Raw genomic sequence first — 12,590 nt, forward strand, 5'->3', positions numbered from 1 at the left:
GGGAATAATAGGGGAAAAGGTATATTTTAATGTTAATCAGTGACTAATAAGGAAACCTCAATATTCTTTCTAGGAATAAAAAGAAGGAGAAGAAATTGAAAGGATCAAGGAAGAGACACACTCTTGAAAGAGAATTTCAACTGCAATTGCCTATTTATTTATTTATTTTTACTTCTAAGGCAAACGCTTGACATTAGAAACTGCTTTCTTTCTTTTGTCTTTTGAGGGTCTGTTTATCCAAGAAAGGAGGCTAGTAAAGTCCGGCATGGGCATGCCAGAGCCAAGGCACCTGCTCCTGAGGCCCAACAATCAGGCTGCAATAGTGCCACACATTTACAGTTTACACACCAGCCTCATTGTCACTAGACTCTCACTACAGTTGTGTGAGTCAGGCAGGACAACCCATTTTTTATAGGCAAAGCAACCAAGGCTTGAAAGAGTAACTGGCCCTGTTGGACAGGGTAAAGAAAGCATAACCATAAAGAAAACAAAACCAGTAAAAATACTTTGAGAATCAGAGATTTAGTATAGCAACCAGATATTTTCCAAATGTGGAGGGGGTATTTAAACACAGGTCTGTAGGGAAGGGGAGGGGGTAGAATTCAGAGATACAGTTAGTAACCAGGTCCAAATAAAGTGCTGGCCCAGAAGGACAAGTGAGAGCTTACAGGAATGTTTGAGAAGATGTGTTCTTCTGGGGGCACCTGGGTAGCTCAGTCGGTTAAGCGGCCGACTTCGGCTCAGGTCATGATCTCACGGTCCGTGAGTTCGAGCCCCGCGTCGGGCTCTGTGCTGACAGCTCAGAGCCTGGAGCCTGTTTCAGATTCTATGTCTCCCTCTCTCTCTGCCCCTCCACTGTTCATGCTCTGTCTCTCTCTGTCTCAAAAATAAATAAATGTTAAAAAAAAATTTTAAAAAAAAGATGTGTTCTTCTGGACGTGTCTGTGGATACCATCCCCTCTAAGGAAAGTGTTGCTTCTGTAATCTCACAGCAAGTATGTAAAGATGGGTTTGAGGCCATGGTGGGTTGGTAGGGCCAGCAGGCAAAGAGGCAAGCTGGAGACAGTCCAGGGGGAGAGCAATGACAACCCAGGGCCCACTAGGGAACCTTGTCTTCATTCCACACCATGTCTGACACCCGTGGCTTTCTAAAAGTTATGTCTTCTTCACTTCTATCTTCCAATATCAGGCAAATTCCTTTCTTCTTGGTTAACTCTAACTCAGAACCAAGTAGGGAAGGGAGGTCTGGAAAATACAATGCCCATCCTTAAATGAGAATGGACGTGCCAGGCTGACGACCCACAATCCAGCACATTTGTCTAAGGCCACATAGCTTGGAAAGTGGCAGAACCCAACTTGTAGTAAGTTTTTGATCTGAGAACACTGCTGTCTCCAGCCTGTCAGGCTGTGTAGGGTTGCCAGGACTGGTGAGAGACTTCATAGTGCAGGAGGGAAAACATCAATCTAAATGTCATGGTCAGTTGTCGGTGATAGAAATCCAACCCAAAGTGACTTAAGTCAAAAAGGGATTTTGTTTTCAAAGGGGAGTTTTGTTGTCGCAAAAAAATGTATAGCCTAATTGAAATATTCAGACTTCAGGTTTGATGAGATCCTAGAATTCAAATGCTATTGTCAGGACTCATTTTTTCCCCCTCCCTTGACTCTGCCTTTCTCCGGGTTGGCCTTATTCTTGTCTGCTAAGAATGCTAATGCAGAAATTTTGTGGGGAGCTGGGGGGGGGGAACCCACAAAGATCCTGAAAGCATACATTCCTGTGTGGAATACTTCTCTTTCTTCATATTTTGTTTTAAAATATTTTAATTGAACTATGTTGGCCTGGCTTGGATCTGATGCCCATTGTTATATCAGTAAATGAGGCTGAGATGATTGTCCATGCCTTGGATCTGTGTCCCCTCCAAGAATGAGACAGGGGAGAAAGTACCATCTAAACCCAAGTGAGAGAAAGGAGGCTTTCTTGTGCTTAAGAACATGGAATGGACAATAAATATTCACCATGCTGATTAAATGTCCACGTTTCAATGAATTTTTTTCTTGCATAAAGGAAGTGAAGGAAGGATGAGTTAATCAACTCTAAGAATCTAAACATTTGTGAAGCAAAATTGAACTGGAACAATCAATAATTTTCATATAATTAATATATACTGTATGTGCCCAAAACTGTTCTGGACATTGAAGGGAAAATAAAAGTATAAGCTACAGATTCTCTCTCACTTAACACTATTTACAATTTATATTGAGGAGAGAAGTTTTATATACATAGCAATTAGCAAGCAGTTTGAAAACAGGGTGTAATTAATGGCAGCTTTATGTGATATGCTTCAAAAAGAGTGCCAGTCCATCAGGAATAGATTATATAGGAAAGCCTTACAAAGGAGTTGGTACTGTGGCCTACCTTTGAAGAGTAATGAAGATGCTCAATTCTGGAGAAATAGCGTAGATATAGGCATAGAGACAGGACTAAGCACATTATGGGACAATATGGCAGATATGACTTCCTCTTCTTCACTAACCAAAAAAAATTTTTTTCTTGTGATTAACGGCAGCTATTTGCGAAGCTTATAAGATGATTGGTCATTGTTTTCAAGCCAAATGTAAACATTTTTTTCTCTAATTTCCCAGACTTCTGTGCAGTGGTGGAGTCCATGTGTCCCAGCTCTACCCAATGAGATAAGTAAAATCTGTTGGGGAAATTTGGGGAAAGCTATAGTTTTTCTGATATAAAGCTACAGATTTGGCTGGTGATGGGGCTCAGGGCACACTACGCCCAAATATGGCACCTGAACATATTGAATACTTAAGCCGAAGGGGGTTGAAAGAATAGCCGAAGCAGGAAGTTCACTCTGATTTTCTGCTCACCTATCTCCCTTGAAATAGGTGATAAAACCTTCAGAAGAGGGGTGCTCTCCTGATACCTGCAGAAAAGGAGCATCCTCATTTCTGAAGACAAAGGGATGCCGGAAGAATCCGAACAAATAGGTCCTACTAAGTTTTTCCCAATTTACTACACTTAATTCAAACTCTTTGACCTATCATTTTTATATGTGACAGTCCACACTCTATCAAAGTTAGCATAAAAACGCTGACCTTCCATTGTGTCTTCAGGTCTTTGCTTCCTTATGAAGGTTCCCGTGTCACATAAAACTCATATAAATAAATTAGTTTGCTTTCCTTACGTTACTCTGTCTTTGTCGGTTTAATTTTCAGACCCAGCCAGGGAATCTAATACGGCTGAGGAAAACTTCTTCCCCCTACATTGACTGGCAAAGTTTTATCTGACTCCTTTCTGACTTGAATATAGACAGTGTCTGAAGAGATAGCAGTCACCTTCAACCAAGGGACAACAGATTTTCAAAAGAAAATCAACATATTAAAAAATGGTAAAGTAGGACAGAAAAAGAATCTAAAAACAACCTATCTCTAGATATTTTTCTATAAAAGACACCTGTATTTGTTAAGTCACTCTAAGTAATGTGCTGGTTGTCTTATTTATAGCCAAATCCATTTTTAACTTACATGTGCATAGGAAAGAAGTTAATCTGGGGAAAGGTTGGAAATTATAAGAAATACTATCTCACTATTCACCGCATCCAAATTCACATCTCTGTGATTTTATGAAATGAATACCCTCATTCTAAACTATCATTTCTTTATCACTGTACCTGAAACGTCATCTATTTAGGCCCAGCACATTTGTTATTTCAATCATGAACATTTCTCTGATTACTACAGACAGAATTAGTAAAGCCCCTGTTATGGGATCTACAGAAGAAAATATTATTTCTCTGGCTTTTAAGAGTTTTGTGAACTGGCACAATGTTTCAAGCTATTAGAAGACATTGAATATCCTTTATAAAACTCATGGGGATATGTGTCCTACTTCAATTGTCTTGTTCTTTGTGAAACTTTTATATGAGTATTTTAACATTTTAACCCAGAGTATTAATAAAATTTTTCATTTGGTCTTAGTTTGATTCACACGGACTTGGTTATTCTTGAGCAATAGTCAGATCCTGACATCACACACCTCACTAAAAATGTACCTGTTTTATACATGTATGCAGTGTGAGTTTCAAAGCCATAATCAAGGTTCCTTAGTTTTGATTCTTAGTGAAATGCTCTAACCAAGAGCAGTTAGGAAAATTCAAGGCATCTCTAAGCCATTTTTTGTAGCTATTTCTTCTTGTCCTTTTCCACTTGGAAAGCAAATGGGAGACAGGAAGCAGTAAAAAGAAGGGGATGTAGTTGGCTGCGTCATTCTGTCCCCCTATGTTCCAAGTTTTTGTGGAGGAAAGTGTATGTAGGATGCGGGTGCAGGATGTTCTGAAACGTCGGGCATATCAGCCAGGAATAAAAGTGTCACCTCTCACAGAACTAGAAAGTAAAAGCTGTTTTGGGATGCCTCCATGTGACATGAGAAGTCACAGCTCTTAGACTTCTACCAGAGAGGGATCTTCTCTGTGAACAGGACTTCACCCATCCTAGCCCCTAACCTGAAAGATCTTTTGTCACTACTGTGGAAGACGAATTTGAAAAATATGCTCCCAACCCCTCAAATTCATCTTTAAACTTTTTTCTAGTATATTCGTTCCCACATGTTAGATGGTCTACAGAAAAGAACATAGGAAGCATGTGAATGTATATTTTATGTAGGTAACTTCCAACTTTATGAGCTGAAAAGCAAGTTTGTGGTTATAAGTGGTACTTCCATAGTATTCTTGAAGCAAAATTGGAGTTCATTTCGATGGGCTGTGGGTACTAAAAAGTGAAATTTCTGATAAGTGGAGGTTTCTCTCAAATCCGCCATCACCCTCATATTGAAAGTAAAACTGGGATCTACAAAGTCATAATTCTAATTTTACTTCCTAATTAAATTTTTCTAATTTTATGCATTCTCATTTCTAGATCATTCTAGTGAGAAGCTACTCCCGAGAAATCGAACTTACAGTCCTTTAGCCTTGTTGTAAACCCTTAGAAATGTGCTGGAGTTAATGGTTACTCGAGCAGGAAGATGGATAGCCAGAATCTCTAAATCAGCTGGGAAAGGTAAAGAAGTATAGTGACCCTGTATGTGGGGAAAAATAGTGCATCAAACATGATAGAAATTCACTTCAGTGTCACATAGACATAGGCAGTTCATACTTGGTACGATAATTGCGCAATCATGGGGGTTTTTTGTTTTACTATTTTTTTTTACAAACTGTGGTAAAATACACATAATTTAAACTTTACCATCTTAATGATTTTTAAGTGTACAATTCAGAGTCCATTCATATTGCTGTATTATCATCACCACCATCCATCCACATAATTCTTTTCATCTCACAAAACCGATACTCTGTGCCCATTGAATAACTCTCCATGACCCCATCCCTAAGCCTCTGGCAGCCACCATTCTAGTTTTTGTTTTAATGATTTTGACTACTCTAGTATCTCACGTAAGTGGAATCATACGGTATTTGTCCTTTTGTGACGAGCTTCTTTCCTTTAGTAGTACGTCCTCAAGGTTCATCCATGTTGTAGCATGTGCCAGAAATCTCCTTCCCTTTCAAGGCTGAAAAATACTCCGTTGCATATATATACCACCTGTTGTTTATCAATCATTAGTCTTTATTTGTACCACTTTCATTGAGATCTAATTTGGCATGTAGCTTTGCATAAGTTTAATGTATACAATATGATGATTTGATACACTTACATCTTGTGCCTGAAGTATGATTAGTTAACACCTCCTGCCAGAGACCAGCTCCAGCAGGTCCAGGGGTTCCCGAAGGATGGACGGCATCGGTGAAAATAAGACAAAACTAAAATAAAAAACTAAAATAAAGATGGACACAGACAACAGCAGTGCGTTGATCTGGCAGCTGTATTGTAGCAAACGTGGCATTATATTCGCTAGTGATTTCCTTGTAACATACGTCATCTATGTTTATCTTACATTACCTAATTCTAAAAATGTTCTTACGTGTAATCAACCTTTAAGAAATAACATGGCGATTTTCTCGTCATGTTCCCTCATACCCTTTGATTATTGATTAAGTTCTTACATTATGCCATTATGCATCTGTGTTTATCTGTAATTATCTATAGTCTATAAAGCATTTGTTTTGCTGTTCTCATGAAAGGCCCTCCATTTCTCAACACCTCAAGTGGAACAGTTATAGGGAGATGACCTCCTAAACACGTGAGGCCAGAAGAACAATGTGTTTGCCTCAGTCCGAGGTGCCAGGAAGGGGTCGAAAGGACCTTAGAAACCCATGCCTCACACATTCTCAGAGAGACAATGCACCTAGGAACTAATGAGCCATTCTGTACCTTAACGGACTAGGTTCAGTCATCATCATCTGGAATGCCTCCTGGGGGCCAGGTGGGCCTAGGGATTGAAGTCACCTGTGACCAGAGATACACTCCTTAGTTGCCAGAGTGGGGCTTTCAAATCCTTGTCTCTCCTTTGTTGGCCTCCTTTGCTGGCAAATGTACGAGGCTATCGTTCCTGTAAGTAGACGAGTCTCCATAGGGGATGGCAAGGGCTAAATGTAAGGCTGCACAATTTCTTGCAGAACCTTATTTTCTTCCCTAATGGTGTTTTTCCCAGGGGACCTGTCGAGGGCACTTCCCAACAGACAATACCCCAGGTACTTTATTAAGGCCAAATTACCTAAAAGCGGGAGGACAAGAAGCTTCACTGTCGGTGGGCCACAGTGAAGTCACCAATCTGTCCACAGCCCGGGCCCTGCCACTCAGGCTGAGATAGCTCAGCTTCTAGCAATCTCCATCCCCTCACATAAATACCACTTATTTTTTTTTTTTGTGATGAGAGTATGGAAAATCTATACTCTAAGAAATTTTAAAGTATATAACATAGTATTATTAACTACAATCACCATGCTGTACATTACATCTCCAGAATGTATTCACCTTAAAACTAGAAGTTATTATCCTTTAACCAACATCTCATTTCCCCCACCCAAACCTCTGATAACCACCATTCTACTCTCTGTTTTAACGAGTTTGGCTTTTTGAGATTGCACATATAAGTGGAGTCACATAGTACTTGCCTTTATCTGTCTCACTTATTTCGCTTAGCATAATGCCCCCAAAGTTCTCGCATGTGGTCACAGATGGCAAGATTTCCTTCTTTGTCAAGGCTGAAAAATCTCTTTTGTATGTATTTATACCATATCTTCTTTATCCACTTATCTGTAAATAGACACTTAGGTGGTTTCCATATCTTGGCTATTGTGAATATTGCTGCAAGACATGGGGGTGTAGATATCTCATTGAGATCCTGGTTTTATTTCCTTTGGATACATACCCAGAAATGGGATTGCTAGCTCAAATGGTAGCTTTATTTGTATTTTTTTGAGGAATCTTCATACTTTTTCCATAGTGGCTGCACCAATTTACATTTCTATCAACAGTGCACAGAGCTCTCTTCTCACCACATCCTCACCAATACTTATCTCTTTTCTTTTGATGGCTATTTTAACAGGTGTGAGGTGTTATCTCATTGTGGTTTTGGTTTGCATTTCCCTGATGCTCAGGGATGTTGAACAACTTTTCATATGTTTGTTGTTCATCGCTATGTCTTCTTTGGAAAAATGTCTGTTCAGTTCCTCTGCCATTTTTTTTTCAATGTTTATTTATTTTTGGGACAGAGAGAGACAGAGCATGAACGGGGGAGCAGCAGAGAGAGAGGGAGACACAGAATCGGAAACAGGCTCCAGGCTCCGAGCCATCAGCCCAGAGCCCGACGCGGGGCTCGAACTCACGGACCGCGAGATCGTGACCTGGCTGAAGTCGGACGCTTAACCGACTGCGCCACCCAGGCGCCCCTAAATTTTTTTTTCAATGTTTATTTATTTTTGGGACAGAGAGAGACAGAGCATGAACGGGGGAGGGGCAGAGATCCTCTGCCATTTTTAATCCGATTTTGGTTTTAGGTTTTTTGTTTGTTTGTTTGTTTGCTATTGGATTGTATGAGTTAGTTAAATATTTGGATATTAACTTCTTATCAGAAATATTATTTGAAAGTATTTTTTTCTATCCAATAAGTTACCTTTTCATTTTGTTGATTGTTTGTGTGTGTGTGTGTGTGTGTGTGTGTCTGTTTTTACTGTGTAGTAGTGATATAGTCCCCCTTATTTATTTTTGCTTTTATTGGTTGTGCTTTCAGTGTCTTATATAAAACAATCTTTGCCAAGACCAATGTCAAAGGGCCTTTTCTCTATGTTTTCATCTAGGAGTTTTATGGTTTCAAGTCTTATATAAAAGTTTTTAATCCATTTTGAGCCCAGTTTTTAAGTGGCATAAGATAGGGGTTCAATTTCATTCTTCTGGATGTGATTACCCAGTTTTGCTAACTCCACTTATTGAAAAGAATATCTTTTCCCTATTGAGAATTCTTGGTTTCCTTGAGAAATATTAGTTTACTGTTTATGAGAGAGATTACTTCTAGGATTTCAATTCTTTCCCATGGGTCTAAATGTCTAGGTTTATCCCAGTACCAAGAATGAGGTGGGGAATCCAGTTAGAGGATTTTGATATCAATGTTGAGAGCTAAAGGTAGAATGAGAAGGAATTTGGAAGAAGGATCCATGTCCTGTTAAGGACATATCACATGAGGCATGAGATAAAGAAAGGAAATTAAGAATAGAGATATCTCGGTGGCTCAGTCGGTTAAGTGGCCAACTCTTGGTTTTGGCTCAGGTCATGATCTCACGGTGCATAGCTTCAAACTCCATGTTGGGCTCTGCACTGACAGTATGAAGTCTACTTGGGATTCTCTCTCTCTCTCTCTCTCTCTCTCTCTGCCCACCCCATACCCACTTGTGCTCTCTCTCAAAAATAAATAAACATAATTAAAAAAAATAAATAAAGGCCTGGTATCTAGCATGATCCTCAGGGTAGACGGTGGTAGAATTTACTGTGGTAGAAAATACAAACAGAAAAGCAGTTTTCTAGGGAGTAAGGATAAATGTGGTTTTGGTCCTCTTGAAAGCAAGACATCTGTGGGCTCTAATATAGAGATGTCCAGTTGAGTCTTTGAATATAGAGCAGGCTGGAAGTTTGACCAGCCTTCTTGTTTCCTTGGATTATCTTTTTTCCAGTGGACTTTCAGGGCCAAAATCAGGAAAGCCCTGGGGAAACCTGGGATGAGTTGGCCACTCCACACACTGTAGATATGAATTTGGGCATTAGCACACAGATGTTGAGTAGGTACAAGGATCGTCTTCATGTCAGTCTTGTCACCACCTAAGTGTATTTTCTTTTAGCATACACAGTAAGAACTTGGAACTTGTATCACCAGTACTATTTTGTGTACAAAACTTTATATAGAAGATATGATATCTCCCCAATAAAATTCTAAGCCCTGTAACAATAAGAATTGTATCAATGTCTTTCCAAGGAACCCAATTCAAGGTATTGAAACTAACCTTTAGTAAATGGTATTCATTGACCGATGCGGAAAGCTAAATTCTAAAATGTACCTATTGGAGAAAGAAATCGGTAAATGAAAGAATAGAATCGTAATGACGCATGCCAAGTCCTTCAGAATTTTGCCCATTTTTGATCAAAGGCTCCTGTAAGGATTGCAGGTGTAAGAGTACATAAAATGAGATATTTCAAATTATAGACATTAAAGCACTTTCCACATTTTGTTTTAATTAGCCACTGATACTTGACAGTTACTTTTCTCTTTGAAGTTATATTCAGAACAAGCCTTTCCTTATAGTTACAAATAAAAACAGAGCTGTGGGAGCACTCAGGATTCAGTAATTCATTAATTATTGAATGGAAAGATACACTATGATATTATGACAATATTAGGAAAACATTGAAATGTTAGCTGTAATGCTCGTAGCAGAACTTGTCTTTCAAATGTTTCAGTCACAGTAATTAAACTCTGCTCCTTCTGCCCCATGAACTGCTCCTCTGTCTTGCATCTCCCTATGAGAAAACATCTTCTTGTCCCATACCTCCCTAGCTAGCTACCATTTCGTTCTCTGTCTTGTTTTTTTAATTTTTTAAATGTTTATTTATTTTTGACAGAGAGAGAGAGAGAGAGAGAGAGAGACAGAGCACGAGTGGGAGAGGGGCAGAGAGAGAGACACACACAGAATCCGAAGCAGGCTCCAGGCTCCGAGCTGTCAGCACAGGGCCCCATGCGGGGCTTGAACTCACAGACTGTGAGGTCATGACCTGAGCCAAAGTCGGAGGCTCAACTGACTGAGCCAAACCATCATTCTCTATTGTCTTTTAAAGTGAAACTATTTAAAAGAGGTGTCTATGTTCAGATTATGGTCTTCTTCACTTCTGGTTTCTCTTCAGCAAGTTCCAGTGAGTCTGTCTCCACAACTCCACAAAATGGCTTTAGTCAAGATCATCAGTGGCCTCTGTCTCGCCAAATACCAGCATCTTCAATCTCTCAGCAGTATTCAGTAAAGTTGAATCCTTTCTTTTTGCAATACTTTAATTGATGGGGTTCTCTTTAACCAATGTTTATTGACTGCCCATATGATAGGAATTGTAGGTACTAAAGCAAACAAACAAACAAACAAAAACAATCCTGCCCTCATGGCGAACTCAGGCAACAACACTGTATATAAATGAATACAATTTATAAGGCATCAGCTACTGCTACATGCTATGGAAAAATGAAGCAAGGAAGAAAATTAAGGCAAGTTGCGGGGGCGGGGGTTCCTATTTTAAACAGGGAGTTCAGGGAAGATTTCACCACAAGGGTGATAGTCAAGCAAAGAACCTGACGGAGGTGAGAAAACATGATAACTTCTGGGGGAAGAGCATTCCTGGCAGGGGGAGCAGCCAGTGCAAAGCACCGAGGTTGGGGAGGGCCAGCTGTGCCTGGGGCACAGTGACGAGGCCTGTGCAACAGACGCAGAGTGGGTAAGGGAAAGAGACAGGATCAAAAAGATAATGGCGCAAACTGTCCAAGGCTTTGGGGCCATGGAAAAAAGGTTGACTTTAAACTCTAGATGAGATGGGGGGACCCAAAGCAAGGTTTTGAACAGAGGGGTGATGTCAACCGCTTGTATTTCCAGGATCACCTGGCTTCTTGAGGAGAAAGGGTGGAAGCAGGAAGCTATTCTAGCAATTCAGGCAAGAGATGGAGGAGGTTTGGACAAAGGGGGAAGCAATGGATATATCGAGAAGTGAGAGTCTAGATAGATTTTTTTTAAAAAAAGAGTCACAGAATTTGCTAATATTCAAATGTCCTGATTTTTATTTTGCATCACTGGCTGCTGCTTCTTCTCATTCTCCTTTGCTGGCCTATATTCTTTTCAGCCTCTAAATGTCAACATGTTCAAGCTTTGGTCTTAGTTCTTATTCTATTTTCTTTCTATGTCTCCATCCTAGGTGATCTCATTTTGTTTAACAGTTTTAAATAACACCTATCTGCTGACCGCTACCCCACCACCCCAGACCTGGATGCTTTTGCCAAACTCTGGACTCTTATATTTACCTAACTTATATCCACTACATCAGTGTCTAATAAAAATATCAAACCTAACATATCCAAAACAGAATTTTCAGTTCTCATCCTATGTCTCCAACCTTAGTTCTTTGATTTTTGTCCCTATGAGTAGTAATTCATTCACTCAGTTTAGATGTCTGGGCTTGATATCATCCTCTTTTACCTCATACCCTCACATCTTATACACTAATTATAAGATTATGCCTTCAAGATATACGTGTCACAAATCTGTCCCCTTCTCTGCATCTCCATCCAAATTTCTGAATAACTTAACATCTTTTCCACCTGAACTACTGTGATAGTCCCCAGCTTGTCTCCCTGATTCAGCTCTTGCTTGCTTTGTCCACTTTACCAGCATCCAGTAGGAAATCTTGTTCCTCTGCTTAAAATCTGTTAATGGCTTCCGCTTTCTTATAACATGGCCTTATTGTTCTACATTATTGGCCTTATCTTTAGTCTTATCTTACACTGCACTCTTTAAGTTTACCGTGCGCCAGGAACACTGGCCTTCCTTTTTTTCCTGCACTACAATAATCTTATTCCTGCCTCCCGGCCTTTGCACCTGCCATTCTCTCTGCTTGGAATACTCTTGCCCCACATCCTGGCATGGCTGCCCTCTTTCCCTTAGTCGGAATTTAATTCAAACACTACCTTCTCTCAGAAGCCTGACTCCCTATCTTAACTATGTTCCCTCCAACCGTCAGGGCTCTCTATTCCATTATTGGCTCCATTTCATTTACTACTATGGGAAATTATGTGGATTATTTATTTGTTTACTATGTTTCTGCTCCAACCAGAATGGAAGCTATGTAAGAAAAGTTTATTAAACAATAAATGTGTTCACTACTGTACCTCTATGCCTAAAACAGTGCTGTGTATACAGAAAACACAACTATTTACCAGAAGAATGAGTGAATAAATATTATTCAACTTACTTATATACTATGAGAAAGATTGTAGTTCACGAGTTTTCTTTTTAACAAGAGTTTAAGTAGAAAAAATGACTTGGCAGGTCAGTTAGCTTAGATGAACTTTAAGCTCCCACAAATCTGTAACACTCCTCTCTGAAAATTTA

The sequence above is a fragment of the Felis catus genome, chromosome C2, assembly GCF_018350175.1.
Source record: "Felis catus isolate Fca126 chromosome C2, F.catus_Fca126_mat1.0, whole genome shotgun sequence".
NCBI lineage: Eukaryota > Metazoa > Chordata > Mammalia > Carnivora > Felidae > Felis > Felis catus.